Source organism: Apteryx mantelli, chromosome 2, assembly GCF_036417845.1.
Source record: "Apteryx mantelli isolate bAptMan1 chromosome 2, bAptMan1.hap1, whole genome shotgun sequence".
In the NCBI taxonomy this organism is placed as follows: Eukaryota; Metazoa; Chordata; class Aves; order Apterygiformes; family Apterygidae; genus Apteryx; species Apteryx mantelli.
The window spans coordinates 44645874-44659959 of record NC_089979.1 but is presented as its reverse complement, the minus strand read 5'-3'; the positions used below and the strand labels follow the sequence as shown (position 1 = coordinate 44659959).

At 38.4% G+C, this 14086-nt stretch overlaps 1 protein-coding gene and 1 long non-coding RNA gene across 8 annotated transcripts in view; one reads left to right on the top strand and one right to left on the bottom strand.

Moving 5' to 3' along the window:
* Positions 1–8477, bottom strand: part of LOC106484655 (uncharacterized) — a 37281-nt gene extending 28804 nt beyond the window's left edge. For 3 of the 6 annotated variants that reach the window (XR_010883312.1, XR_010883309.1, XR_010883308.1), the window contains exons 1-2: positions 6335–8225; positions 5741–5898 (exon numbers count right to left, since the gene is read on the bottom strand). This is a non-coding gene — a long non-coding RNA (uncharacterized lncRNA). Of the gene's footprint in view, positions 1–2196; positions 2306–5740; positions 5899–6334; positions 8226–8373 lie in introns of those variants that run through there. The other 3 variants (XR_010883307.1, XR_010883311.1, XR_010883310.1) reach the window with 2 other exon arrangements.
* Positions 8478–8698: 221 nt separating this feature from the next.
* Positions 8699–14086, top strand: part of PEX2 (peroxisomal biogenesis factor 2) — a 29350-nt gene continuing 23962 nt past the window's right edge. Inside the window, exon 1 of one of the 2 annotated variants that reach the window (XR_010883306.1) lies at positions 8699–8959. The gene's annotated coding sequence lies outside the window, so the exon portion shown is untranslated. The remainder of the gene's footprint in view (positions 8960–14086) is intronic. The other variant, XM_067290569.1, reaches the window with a different exon arrangement.

Here is a 14086-nt window from a genome sequence, read left to right as displayed (position 1 = left end):
ACAGACAACTGCTTTTGGAACAAGGATGCAAAAGGTCAGGAAAAAAAAATGCAGAAGGGGAGAAACTAAGATAAGGCCTTTTAGAACCATATTTACTCATGAAAGACAATGAGTAAAGTCGGGACAGAAGGTAAGGCAAGGATAAGGCGTAAGCAAGATGAGAAAAGACACCAGAAGGAGACAGGCTGGGTTAAACAAGAGGGACACAGACAGATGTGGTTGGTTAAGAGGAAGCAGAGGGCTATTTCAACACATCCCACACAGAAACTAGAACACAATCTGAGATTACAATCTCAACAGTCTTCAGTGATGGGCAGAGCGTGTGCTTTAACAACCTCTAGAATTTGGCCCATACACAGATGACTGTCATTAGTACTCTTTCGAATTAAGTAGCAGATGAGGGATTCAATTGAATCCAAATTCAGTTTTTCTGAATAATATTATTTCTCAAATAACCTATATCCACTCCTTCATTTCAGAAGTTTTAAAGACCTTTTTACTACTTCACAGGAAATTTTCACCATCAATTTTCACCGTTGGTCCCAAACCAATAAATGACCCTGTTGTTGAATGAAACATTTATCATATTTGTCCTTCCATAGAAGCATCAAATTTTACTGAACAAACAAGTACCTTTACATTATTCTGAGATATCTCCTATTTCATAGAATGTGGTCAACAAATGAATCTATTTAATTCCTTCATCAAATATTATCATGTCATTAAGGAAAAATATCTCTCAGGATAAGCCATTTTTTTCAACACTGTAAAAGCAATCTCCGTATTTATCATGTTCTCCCAATCTAAACAATCATAGAGATAAGATGGAGACCTGTTTTTGTAAACATGGCTCAATTTTTTTTTTCAAATTTTTCATATTATTTTTCATTGAGAGGGTCATAAAATAATATGTCTTTATCACTAGCTGCATGCAACACTAATGCGAAGTTTACAGGGAAGTTTAGATTTCAGTGTTGATCTCTGCAACATCATCAAATATAATCAATCGGATACATTATGGTGTTCCTGGTCTCCTGAAAAACTATACAAAATGGGAGACACCTGCACTTAGAGCATCAAGCTAGTGTACATAGTACTAAAAATATCTAAGGGAAAACTGATGCCAAGAATTTAAAATAGAAGTCTAAAATGAGAAGGATACTACTAAAAGAAGGTCCCCCAGAAGAAAACAGGGAGAGAAGATATCTAAACAAGAAAAAGCACAGCTTTCTTATCTCCAACTATTGTTCTAATGAAGAATCTTATGTCTCACATCAAGAGAAATATTGACTGAAAGCACAGAAAGCACATTTGTTGCATTAACAGTTACCATTTTTAAACAGCTAATTTTCACATTAAAACTGCATGTTACAGTGATGCACAGAACTGCAAGGCTGAAGAAAGGGATTATAAAACAGAAAGGGTACTCTTCAGTTTAAGAAATATTTCTATTGCTCTCCAAGGAGATTTATTTTATCCACCATATAGCATGTGTCAAGAGTTATGCTGATCTTCCATTGGGAGCTAAGTACCCAATATATTTTTTGCATTACCACGCACCACAATAGCAATCCTTGACATTGGTTATAAGTGTCAGACAGAGCATTCATTAATTGTCACCATCTCTAAGATATAAAAAATCCTCTCTTCTTGAATGTTATTACACAAAAAGTGTACATGTTATCTATATACAGCAAGTGCAAAAAATGTTTTGTACTATAATAATAATCATTTAGAATATATGGGATAGAAAGTGTACTATTGTTAAACTGTCAGTCAAAACCCTTGTTATACAAGGATAGAACATCACATCCATCTATAACAGCTTTTCCTGTCAGTCAAATGTGTTGTTCTACACAAATCTAACATCACTTTGATTTTTAAATTGGCAGAGGCTGTAAAACATTATTCTGATGTGATACCAACGTGATCTAAGTTATTGCTGATATCAGAATACAACACAGCTTTACTCTCAAATGCAGTTTTCCTCCTGCTTTTAGGCATCTGCACAACTTGGATGATTTTGCATATATAAGTACATGAACAGTCAACTGAAAACATGCCATGCTATTTGGTGATAATTTCCTCTAATCCAGAATAAACTATAATTTGAAAATTCTAAATCAGGGTGATAAAATCGTTACTAATATGTGCATTAAAAAAAGCAACAAATATTCCTGTATATCCATCACATACCTTCATTCAGAATCAGGTTAGCCCCTTTATCCCAGATGTGAGCAACACTGGCTTATGAAAATTGAGTTAAAAAGCAGTGAATTCCTACAACATTCTTCTGTGACATTAGCTGCAGAATGAATTGAATGGGATAAATAACTCATTCATAAAAGAATACAGAGTTGGACTCTGCTTCTAATTCCATTGCAAAACCGAACACAACTAAAAACATAGACAGGAAGAATTCAAAATTGATCATAAAATAAAAATAAAAAACAATAAATCAAGACATGCTCTTGCCCTCTTAGGTCTATTCCCATGCATACCTTGATGGCTGCATTTTTTTGTACTAAGGTACTGGGATCAACAAAAGCTAGGAAAAGCATATCAAATCAGTCTGTCCATAGACCACTAACAAATGAAACCATCCATTTTGTTCCATCTGTGAAGTGTGCAAGTAGAGGCAATACAAACTACAGATTACCAAACCAAAGATTAAGTTATCATGACCTTTTTTATCTTATTTTTTCTTTATTAAATTCATACAGGAGTCATTAATCTAGAGTGATTTATTAACATCCTTACAATTATATGGGCATATGAAATGTAGCAGACCTTTTTCCCAGGTGTAACTGGTAACTTTCAATATACTTGGCGTACATAAAAACTTTATGGAATACTACCTAATGGTTGACAAGATTCTAAAATCCTCAAGAGTTCTGGGGCTGAGTTCAAAAAAATTGCTATGGAGAGGGTATCCTCAATCTGTTTTCCACTTGCACACTTGCACAGTAATCCCTATGGGCAAGTAGCAAGGGTGTCTATGCCGAAATCATTCTAGTTTTCACACCACTAATGCTTAATCTGTTAATGAATGCAGGGGACAATGAAACAGAGAGGCTAAAATGCAGGCTTATACTTTAGTTTACCAACTCAGCCACCTATTTTACAGAATTTTTGCAGAATTGAGGTAAACAGCTGCGTAACAGTAGCATCTTTAACTTGGAGAATCAGAGTTAGAACTAAGTCACTAGAACTACTAAACAATGGATTTCAATATCAGACCATAACTCAAAAGAACATACTTTTTTTTGTTCTCAGCTTCAACACTTTAACCTCCCATTAAACCACCTAATATTTCTGTGGGTCAATTAAAATCAACTATTATGTCTCAAAAATCTCTTATAAAGCCTAACGAGTTCATTCTTGTTAAAACTATGAGCACTTAATATAAAAGTAACTTTTGAAGGCAATCAAGATTATATGCATAAAAATTAAATACAGGCAATATAATTTAATGATAACAGCAGGTTGCTCAAGATCATGTCCAGTCAGGCTTTGAATATCTCCAAGGATGGAGACTCCACAAGATCTCTGGCCAACCTGTTCCAGTGTTCAATTTACCCAAATATCTTCATTCAAATATGGGAGATGAAATAAACCACTCACTCTCAGTCAACCATGATCCTGGCAAAAATCATAATATAAACATAGCTTTGCTAGGGAAAAAAAAATCCAAATTCTTTTGAAGACGTTGCTTATTCTGCTTAGAAAAATGGTTTAAAAATAACATCAAAGTTAGAAATATTTCTTCCAGTAGAAGCTTCATGAGAGGGTAGGGGCTTGATACTGTACGAATACATAGGACACAATCCCTCTCTCAGGGAATTTATAGGTATGCCACCAAAGAAAAAGTTAGGAGAGAAAAAAAAAAAAAAGGATGTGGGAATGCATCTAAAAACCTGGAAATTAAAGGTGTATAGTCTGCCAGGGTTATACAATAGACATGTTCCTTCTTTTTTATGGATAAGTATACTTACAAAAACTGAAGTGAGCTAAATTCAGTTTTCATCTTCAACTTCCTTTAAAAATACTCTGTGTATACTTAACACTGAAAAGAATAACTGTTTCATCTTTAGCAGGAAAGAGTAAGGGAGAAATAACCCCGGGTTACTAAAATGACCTCTAAATTAATGTTCAAAATTTACCTGAGGAAAATACATTGATCAAACTATAGCATACCTTCTATACATTGGAGTCAAAAATAAAGACGTATATTTATAAAACCATTCAAAGGTGTTTCCTAGGTACCTTACAAATTACAGAGCTAAGACATTACCATCCCATCTCAGTGGAAATCTGAGGCTTACAAATAAACAGTAGGGACTAAGAATCACACAAAGACAAAATAAAATTAAAAAAAAAAAACCAGAAAAGAGGCAAGCAAGATCTTTCCACAACTTCACAAATCACAGAATTGATCACAGAATTAAATCACAGAATTGAGCTTATATAACATAACTTAATCTGGCACAAGAAAGAAAAACTTAAATGTGGAGGTTACTACACAAAGCCCTTTCTTTTTTGCAGAATGTAAATACTGAGATTCATTCCTTCTCCAAACATCTATCTTTAAAGAATACTATGTCATAGTTAATTTTAAAACTTATGGAAATAGTAATGGAAGACAGCACACAAACTTTCATTGTAACAGTCAAATTCAATTAAGATTTTGATGGATAAAAATGTCTAAGGTGTATACAACATACAGTAATTTGGCTACCATACAGTCTCCTCCACCGAAAACCATGCTGAAGTTTTTCAGTAAAATTAACTGCCTTATGCTGCATAAACTAAGCAACAGAAACAATTCTGTCAGCATACCTACAACCCCATCAGGAGTTTTGCTGGCTGTATCAGTTAGGTTCTATGATTTTTTTTCCACCTCCTGAGCTGTCATTATTATGCCAGCAAAACACAGTGGGTTGAACCAGCCTTAAATTTTCAAAGCATAGAACAGATATTAATTTATGTCTACAACACTGAGAAGCAAGCAGGTATTTTACATATGGGGAAATCAAAGAAAGGTGAAGTGCTTTGTCTACAGGTACTTAGAAGAAATGGGTAACAGCTATAATTAGAATTCAACATCAAGCTTTGTGTTAATACTTCTAGACCTGCCTTTTTCAAAGTGCACGATTTGGGACATCAAAAACAAGAATCATACTTGATATTAAGAGGACAAATGTGCTTACTGCCAGAATGCAGTCCCTTCTCTCAATACACACTTTAACAATGATAAAAAAAAACATTCACCACCTTCCTCTGTATGGATATGAACAGTCCTCTTTCTCAGGAATCAAATTTATGAAATAATTTTGGATTTTAAAAAGATACTAAAAAGAAAGCAACTGCAGAGTTAAATTAAAATTCTGCATATGATTTGACCTATGCACCTATATACTGAGGAACTCATAGGAAAATACATATACGTGCCAGGTATGCTAGTATACCAAATTACATTAGACAGATTTAATTAGTTTGCTTTCAATGCAAAGGTGCAGCACCTCAGCAATTATGAGACTGTTAATACAACAGAGCTAACAACACCTTTAGAGGTCTGGCCTAACCTCTAGGCACACATATAACTCCCATTAAGGCTAATGGGAGTCACATGTGTGCATCCAAGGGCAAAGAGACCCATTAAAACTGATACAACATATCCATTAATCTTCAGGTCACTCTTAGGTCAAACATTATAAAAATGTTTATGAACAGTACTTACTATGTATGCACAGTGGCTACTTCGGTTTTAGGACAGACCTGTGAGCAGCTAAGGCCACAGAAAATGTCTGCTTTAAAAGCATCACCACGTTTCAAGTAGTAGCAGGGAAATTTGAGAGTGCTCTTCTGTAGTGAGAGAGGACATTTTTCCATCATCTCCTGAAAGAATTAGGATAGAAATGACAGTGGAGGTTAGAATGAAAACCTTGGACAAAGGTATGCTCTAGCATTTCATTTTTGTTCCATCCCCCAGTCTTTCTTCGTATTTCAGTCCCTTAGTTGTGGTTTTCTGCTTCAGGAAGAACATTAACTGCAGTGACTAAATTCCTAATCTGTGAAGTCTGCTACAAAGACACTACAAACAAGATTTTGATTCTTGAATCACCAGCAAACTACCACAATTCAAGCACTGTTTGTGGGGAGGAGGGGGCGTTGAAAGCTTTTCAAAGAGAAAGGTAATCTCACTTTGCTACCCATTTCATTTTGTATATCTGAAAACTTCCTTTTTCACCAGTGTAGTTCAGTTTAAGCAAGCATCCTTTTCCAGCTTAGAAAAAGCAGAGGCTGTTTCCAGCCATTCAGTCTGTAAACTTGCCTGAGCAGAAATGGATTTGCAGTCTTCATACATGCTGAGTCCTGGAAGAGAGAGATACTTCTCTCCAGCCTGGGTGCCAGATGATCTCCATATGAATAGAGCAAAAAGAACAACAGGAAGGAATGCAAGTGTCAGATGAGTACACAAATGAGGATGAACACTGGATCTCAGCTACCACTGTTTGTTTAGTGTTTCTTTCAAGGACTGGAGTGGATGGGGAAAGGTGGCTTCATTACAAGAATTTTACTCAGGAACTATTCTGAAACTTGTCTTCTGGAACATGTGTCAAAACTCTTGTTCTGCATGTAAGACTCACTCAGTACTCCCTGATTACGCTTCCTGTTACAGGGCCTGCATGTATTTCAAGCATTGACAGCTCAGCGTTGCAAGCTTCGTTTGCTCTGAGACCTCATGTGACAGACACAGATGGTCAGCTGCACCTGGCGTGTCAGGTCACATCACAGAAAAGAGACTGGAGAGCAATCTTTCACTCAAAATGCATGTCTCCAGAGAGATTCACAATAAAATCAGCCCCAACAGGAAGAAAGAACATTGCTTCAGTCTTGAGTTGCAGGTCCTTCTCTGTTGTATTACTCTGGTATGCCACATGTCACATAAGGTCTCGCTTAACAAAACTTTTAAAAGCTGATAGGCCTGTTCGCATGCAGTGCCCTGCACAAGTAAGGGTTTTTCTTTGTTTCTAATTCAAGCATGCAAAAATAAATGATAACTAGTATTCATTCCATGACTTAATTAAATGAATGACTACTTTTTCTCCTCAGCAAAAATAAATGATTCCATGATTTTTGTGTCAAAAAGGCAAGAAAAATAAAATCCCCAAAATATTGCACTGTACACCGTCGACTGTCCAAACACTTGGGGGGGATTCTGTTTTTCCCTACTGGTGGTCATATGCTGTCTACTACTACATCTTGCTGTGAACCACAAAAGAGATCCTACTACAAAAGACGAAGCATTATCCCATTTTGCTTAAAATGTAGTTTTCACATTAAGAAAAGTAATTTTGCAATATCAGTCATGTGTTCTTAGTCCTATTCACTTCAAACAGTTCTTCTCAAAGAAGAATTACTGTTTACAAAGTTAGGCAACTGTTTTGAAAATGCTTTAGGACTGTAAAAATGACACACAAACTTTCAACAGAACTGTTCTTTCAAGGTCATAATATTCCTAACGGGTTTTATCCCTTCATGTGACAGCACAGATAACCCAGAAGACTACCTATTTTCTTGGCTGCAAGCTAAAAAAATTGACACAGGATCCACCAATCTGCCCATGGAATACCTCCATAATCCTTAACATTATGTCTCAGCAAGTTATCTGAAGCACCGAGACCTTAAAATCATCTGTGAATAAGCCTAAACTAAGTGCAATTACTGTTCAGGGGAGGGAAGATTATTTATTTTTTAATTTTCGCACTTAAAAATATAGATTCCTCCTAACTTGTCCTTACAGCCCAGTTTTAGAGAATCCCCTTCAACCAGCTTTCTAGAACCATAACATGCAACTTTTTAGTGGAGTTTTCCTCAACTGAGTGTGCAGTACGTTCAAGCTTTTACAGAAAAATGAAACACCCAGACGCTAAAAATGGACAAAGGTTTTCCTAACTTATTCCACAATTTGCAATTTGGCCCCTGTTCGAAAAACAAGTCAAGGAAAGGTCTGCAATCTATCCCCAGGACTCACACTTAAATCATTTGCAAGTACTACTAGTCGCTCCCTGCCCTCTCTTCATTCCCCCCAGCACCCCTGTGCCTGTTACACCGCCCGCATGTTGCCCCGCAGCAGCTATGCCGAGCCCCTGGGCTGGGCCGTGTCGCTGCCACACGCCACCCGTCTGCCAGGTGCGCAAGAAGTGGCGTCGCAGAGCAGCTGCCGGGGAAACGCCTGCCCGCGGCCCCGCGTCGCCCCGGCCGAGGCCGGGCCCACCCGGGCGCCGGCGGCCGCGCCGCTGCGGGGGGGGTGTGGGGAACGGGACGGTTTTCACAGAAAACTCCCGCTGTACGACGAGCCCCGCTTACCCCGAGGGGCTGGGACGCTCGCAGGGCCTGCGGGCCGGTACCCGGGGGCCGGCCCGGCCCGGCCGGGAGGGACACAACGACCCCCCCGCTCACCCTACACAGCCGCTACCCCACGCTCGGCCCCAGCACCGCCCCCGCCCTCTCCCCATTGGCTACCCAGCCTCCCCTCTGAGCCGCGTGATTTGCTCTGTGGACCATCAGTCAAGTGCCGCCGTGCCGTCCCTTCTCCGGGCACGAATGCTGTCGCGGGAGCTCTTCTAGCACGCTATCTCGCTCGCCACGGTCACTTCCTGCGTAGGCAAAGCCTCTCTAGGCGCTCCACTGCGGTATCTATCGTCCGTGCTGCAGCTGTTCTAGGACGCGGAGGCTGTCTCTGTGGCCCACGGGGGCTGTCAGGACCGGCTGGCGGGACGGCTTCCGGGGGCAGGGGCCGAGGGAGTCGGCCGGGCCGCCACAGAGCGGACCCCGGGCGGGCAGAGGAGGCCCCGTCCGCGCGGGCTCTCGCCGCACAGGGCCCCCCTCACCCTTGTGCCCCCGCGGCCCAGCAGCGCCTGCCCCTCGGTGCCGCAGCCTGGCCCCGGCGCAGGTCAGTCGGGGCGAGGGGGGCCGGGACGGGGGGGGGACGGGGGAGGTCGGCGCTTTCGGGGCGCGGAGGGAGCCGAGGGGCGGAGGGAGGCCGCCGGCCAGGGCCGGGGCCGGGCGCGGAGGCGGAGGCGGGCCTGCCGCGCCGGCCCTGTCCCGGCGCTCGCCCGCGCCTTGCCCGGGCTGCCCGCAGGAGTGCGGCCAGGGCCGCCGCTGCGGCTCGGCTCGTGAGGTGCCTCCTGCCCCGGTTCATAACAGTCTCTGTTCCCTCCAGTGCCATGCCCGGGCTGCTGAGTTTCATGAGTCCCACTGAAACTGTTTCAACTGTCGTGTACCCCAGTATGTAAGCACTTTATAGCTTGCCAGTAAGGCCCAAAGCGAAAAGTAAGAAAGAATGGAGCCTTATAAGGTGTTAAGCAGAGAGGAAATGGCATAATATTTTGTCAGAGGAGAATTTTTCTTCTGAATTGTTAATCTGATGTCAGTTGAGAGAATGAAATATTTAAAGACTTCCAAAAGTCTGTCCTCAGATCATAGATGCTGTCCGCTAAAGTGACAGTGGCTCCATTCCACTTTCTGTTTAAGCCAGTTTTGTGCAGCTCTCAGGTGTTTGATGGCAAAATAATGGTTTGTCACAGACGAAGTTGGGGTAGATTTAGACTGAATGGCCAACTTATTTTGGCAGAAAGATGATTTCCACTTACAGTCACTACCAGAAAAACATAGCACTGTATATTTCTTTAAATCCGAAAACATATTCCTTGTATCACCTTTCATCTGTCAGTGGGAGAGAAGTGTGCATCAAGGTCAAAGATGAAATACAGCCAGCTTATAGCAAAGCTTGATTCAAAAATATTTAGTTAGCTGTTTGATTTTACTGGAACTTACTGAATTCTGGACTGATTTCTTTGGAACCTATATTAATATACAGTTCAGCATTAACTGCTGATAAAGTGTTCACTTGAAGTCTATTACTGCTTTTATTCTTTATCAAAGTTATTTCATCAGTCAGTGTGGTTTTTTTCCTTACCAACTTTTTTTCTCTTTATGCCTCGGTTTCTACTCATCAGCATTTTCTTCTTCACTTCCTAGAAGGATTCATCATCATCAGTTTATCTAATGAAGTGTTTAGTAAGAAAATATTTAAAGTGTCATTGCTGGCTCAGGAATTAGCAAAACAAAAAGACTGTAAAGAGGAGTAACAGAATTCACACCTCTGAATTCTTTTGTTTCAATCTGTGTTCACACTGCATGAAGTCATCAATTTCAGTTACTTGGTCCAGATTTAGAGGATTAACTTCACAGTTATGGTAGAGGAGGGAAGGCTTGTTTCTCTGTAGAAACAGAATAAACCAGTAGGCCCCATACATAATGGCAAGAGTGTTGGATGGATTTGACGCTAGAACTTTAATTCCTATTCCTATAGCAAATTCTGGCAGAGAGGATCACGTCAGTCTTGGAACACCTATTATTGTGACTAGTGCTCTTAGAATATCTGCTTGGAATTAAAAAGTTACATTGCCCATGTACTTTTTCTTTAGAGAGAATACCTCATCATTTGTATCTTTGGTGGTGTGAAGAAAAGACGGTGTTTTGCACTAGGTGTTACACCACAAACAGGCTAGTTGAAACTTATTTCAGTGTAATTTTTATGAAGAAAAGAATTAAAACTAGATTCACATGTCACTTTCTGTGCATACTGATAAAGAATTTATTTAGAATGTTGGATTTTTTTCTTTCACAGTCAAAAGAGCATTTTTTGTTAAAGTGATGAATTTGCATCACCATCCATGTTTTGGAGAACAATATGATAGTGTAGTGAGCTTTTGTTATCATTGTAATACATTTTTCATTTTTCTAGCATTCCTCCAATATTTTGCTCTCCCATACATTTCAATAATGTTTTGTAAGGAATTTCTCTTGTCCCTTGGGTAGAGTAGATCTTACTATCATTACTAAAATTTGTCACTAGGTTGCCAGTCAGCCAAACGGTGCAAACGTGTTATTCAAAAAGCAGCATGAAATTTGGATTATTATTTTTGAAAACCTTCCTTTTTTGCTAGTATTAGTTTACATATTTACACTTCAATTATCATGATGTTTACAGTGTTCTCAGTATTGTTAGACTATTGATAGATTCAGTGAATTGAGAAGAAGAATATACTCACAGATACTATATGAAGGTTTTGCAGCTGTCTTATATTTACATACTCTGTCATGCTTTCCAGTCTGGGTTGTATTATGGGAGAGTGAGAGTGTTTATATGTTTGGGGGTTTTTGCAAGTGTAAGGCTTTTTTACAGTTTTTAAGTAACAAGTGGATGTGTGTATGTTGAATACAAAATGTGTAAAAGTGCATTAGTCTGAAGATAAAACAGCTGAAATAACTTTTAGTTTAGACTTCTGCCTCTGCTTGCTAAGTCCTTTTACCTTCTAGGCCTGCCTTGGTTCAGTCTTGTGTTTTTGTTCATTCTTTTCAGAACGCAGTTGAAGGAAATGAATTCCCATTAACAAGTAAACTGAAACTTTCAATGTTGATATAATCTCCTAAATAATTAGAATTAGACATTTCATTGAATGAGTGCCTAAGTTTCCTTTACTCTTGCTAGAAATGTTGCAAAACTGTATAGTAATAATGGTGAAATTGCACCTATCTGAATGAACTCATGCTCAAATCTCTCCAAATACTCCTCAGGACTCTCAGTACAGCAATACAAGCACATAAAATATCATCCTCTGAATTTATTTTAAGAAAAGTTTAACCTCTCAAGTAATGGGCCTTCAGATGCGTTATAAATCCATTCACTGTTTAAGAGGCTGTCAGGTAGATGGGATGTCATGCCCCAGTTCATGCTGGTGGATTACTGAGGATTAAGTTAGATACACCCAGCATGAATTTAAGGATCCAAAGGTTTATTAATAAAATAGGCAAAACTGATTCAACTTAATCTCATCATTTAGGGAGAGAATTTTCTTTGCAGATGATGATCATTTAAAAATGCAAAAATTTTAATTTCTGATTTTGTTGGATGATAATTTATGACTCAAATCAGGCGCATTATTAGATTAGTATATGTAGGTAAAACTAATATGGCCTGACATAGATATTTCACTTTCAGTTATTGATTATTCTAAGGAGCTGTTTGGTAGAGTGACTTAACTTCCCTTTTGAGTGTCTCATGTTTTTCCTTTTAAATTGACTGACTGTTTTCGGGTGGGAGTGGTGGTGTTTAAATTTGGATGGTGTTTTTTTTTTCCTTTTTTTTTGAGGACACTGTGTGTGTCTCCTTTTAGAAGAATTTCTTTTTCCCGAGACTCTAGATATCATTTATTTTATTAGAGAAGGTAATGACTCACAGAGATGTTTTGATACTTACAGTGATTCAGGACGTGTAGGAAGCAAATGTTCTTGTGGTGGACTAAATAAAACTCAATTAAAACTTGCAAACAGGTATTATTATATAAAGACTTCAATAGAAACTTCTCAGAATAGAATAGGAAAGGTAATTTCTCTGCTGTGGTAGTTTTTGACACTGTTTCTAATCCAAGGACTTCCATTTGTGCTTTGACATCAAATACTCTGGTGCAAGTCAAGAAAGATATTTGATCTTTACTGTGTTTAATCCTTTAAGAGCTTATAGTCTTTTAAAGTGATGGTTCTGAAAATTGCTAAAGACTGCTACTCAGAGAATATTTGGGAAGGAAGGAATGAAACAAGTTGATGACTACATACTATCAGTACTAAAAAATATATTGTGAAATAAATGACTCTTCAAAACATAAGAGTGATATCTGAATCCACTATTAACATATATCTTGCAGTAGTAATCCAACACATAATTACATATTCAGAATGGGAGAAAGTGGGAAAGGTTTTCTTTTTACTGTTTTTTATTTATTTATTTTATTTTTTGAGGGAGTGGTTAACATATTTAAAAAGTTATGAGGTTCAGGTAGACTGGGGGCAAGGAAAAGAGGGAGGAGATAGGTGTTTAAAGAAAAATTAGTAATTAATTAAACAATAGACCAGTAGGCCACCAATATCAGGTGATGAATAAGTAGTTTATTACCTGATGTACCATGTTTCTATGTTGGTTATAATGACCTACTCTTTCAAACAAACAAACAAAAAACCCCAAACTCCCACAGCACTCTTGCACCTGCAATTTTTGTGTTTATTCAGTGAGAACAGGATCAAAAAGATGTAAGATGATTTGTTTCCAGATAATTTGTTTCCAGCTAACACTAACTGATAACTTTCAGGATAGATGCAAGTTCATTAATGTAGCACGTAAGTGTGGTGTGCTCCAATAATAATAATAATAATAATAAAAAATAGACAAACATGAAGTTTTATATTGAAAGACAGTACTGTATTTAGTAAGAAGTGTGCTTCAAAGACTACCAATAAATTTATTCTGGATTAACATCAGTGTAATTGCAGAAAAAAATGGATTATTTTACATTACCTTTAGTTTATGGCTTCTGAAAATTTTAGATATTTAATGCTCTTTGGGAAAGGATTTTTTTGTTTTCTAAGACTCTCTAGGTAATACTTTTTTAATTACCAAAAAAAAAAAAAAATCAACAGGTTTGTGCCAGTTTATCTAGCATCTTCTTTAATCTGCATACTCCCTAGCAGAAACTAGTGTGATCTTGTTACAATTGTAATATGTGTATGCAACTGTGCTAGTGGATTCTAAAATGCTAATGTATTTATAGCATTGAAGAAAGTGTGGTGAAAGCATATCAGTCTTCTCTCATGTGCTTAAAGTTACCATAATTACCAAGTAATAAAACTGTCAAGATTTGGGGACACCAAGCACATCTAATTTTCCCAACTTCCCTGTTAGTCACTGTGTATGCCAAACATTTCAAAGTACAATCATATCAAAAAGGTAAGAATGGGGAGGAATCAAATAGTATTCCTTGCTTAAACAGAGTAGCCTCTCACCAGCAAATCTGCATGAATCCTACAGCTGACTCATGCAAATAATTCTTTTCTTTCTTTCTTTTCACTATCAAAAGACAGCGAAAAGTTTCATTATTCAGATTTACAGCTTTCTGGTGTTATCTTTGCCCATTCAGCATGTCAGGTTTGAAGACCGTAAGAACAGTTGTGCTAGTCAAAT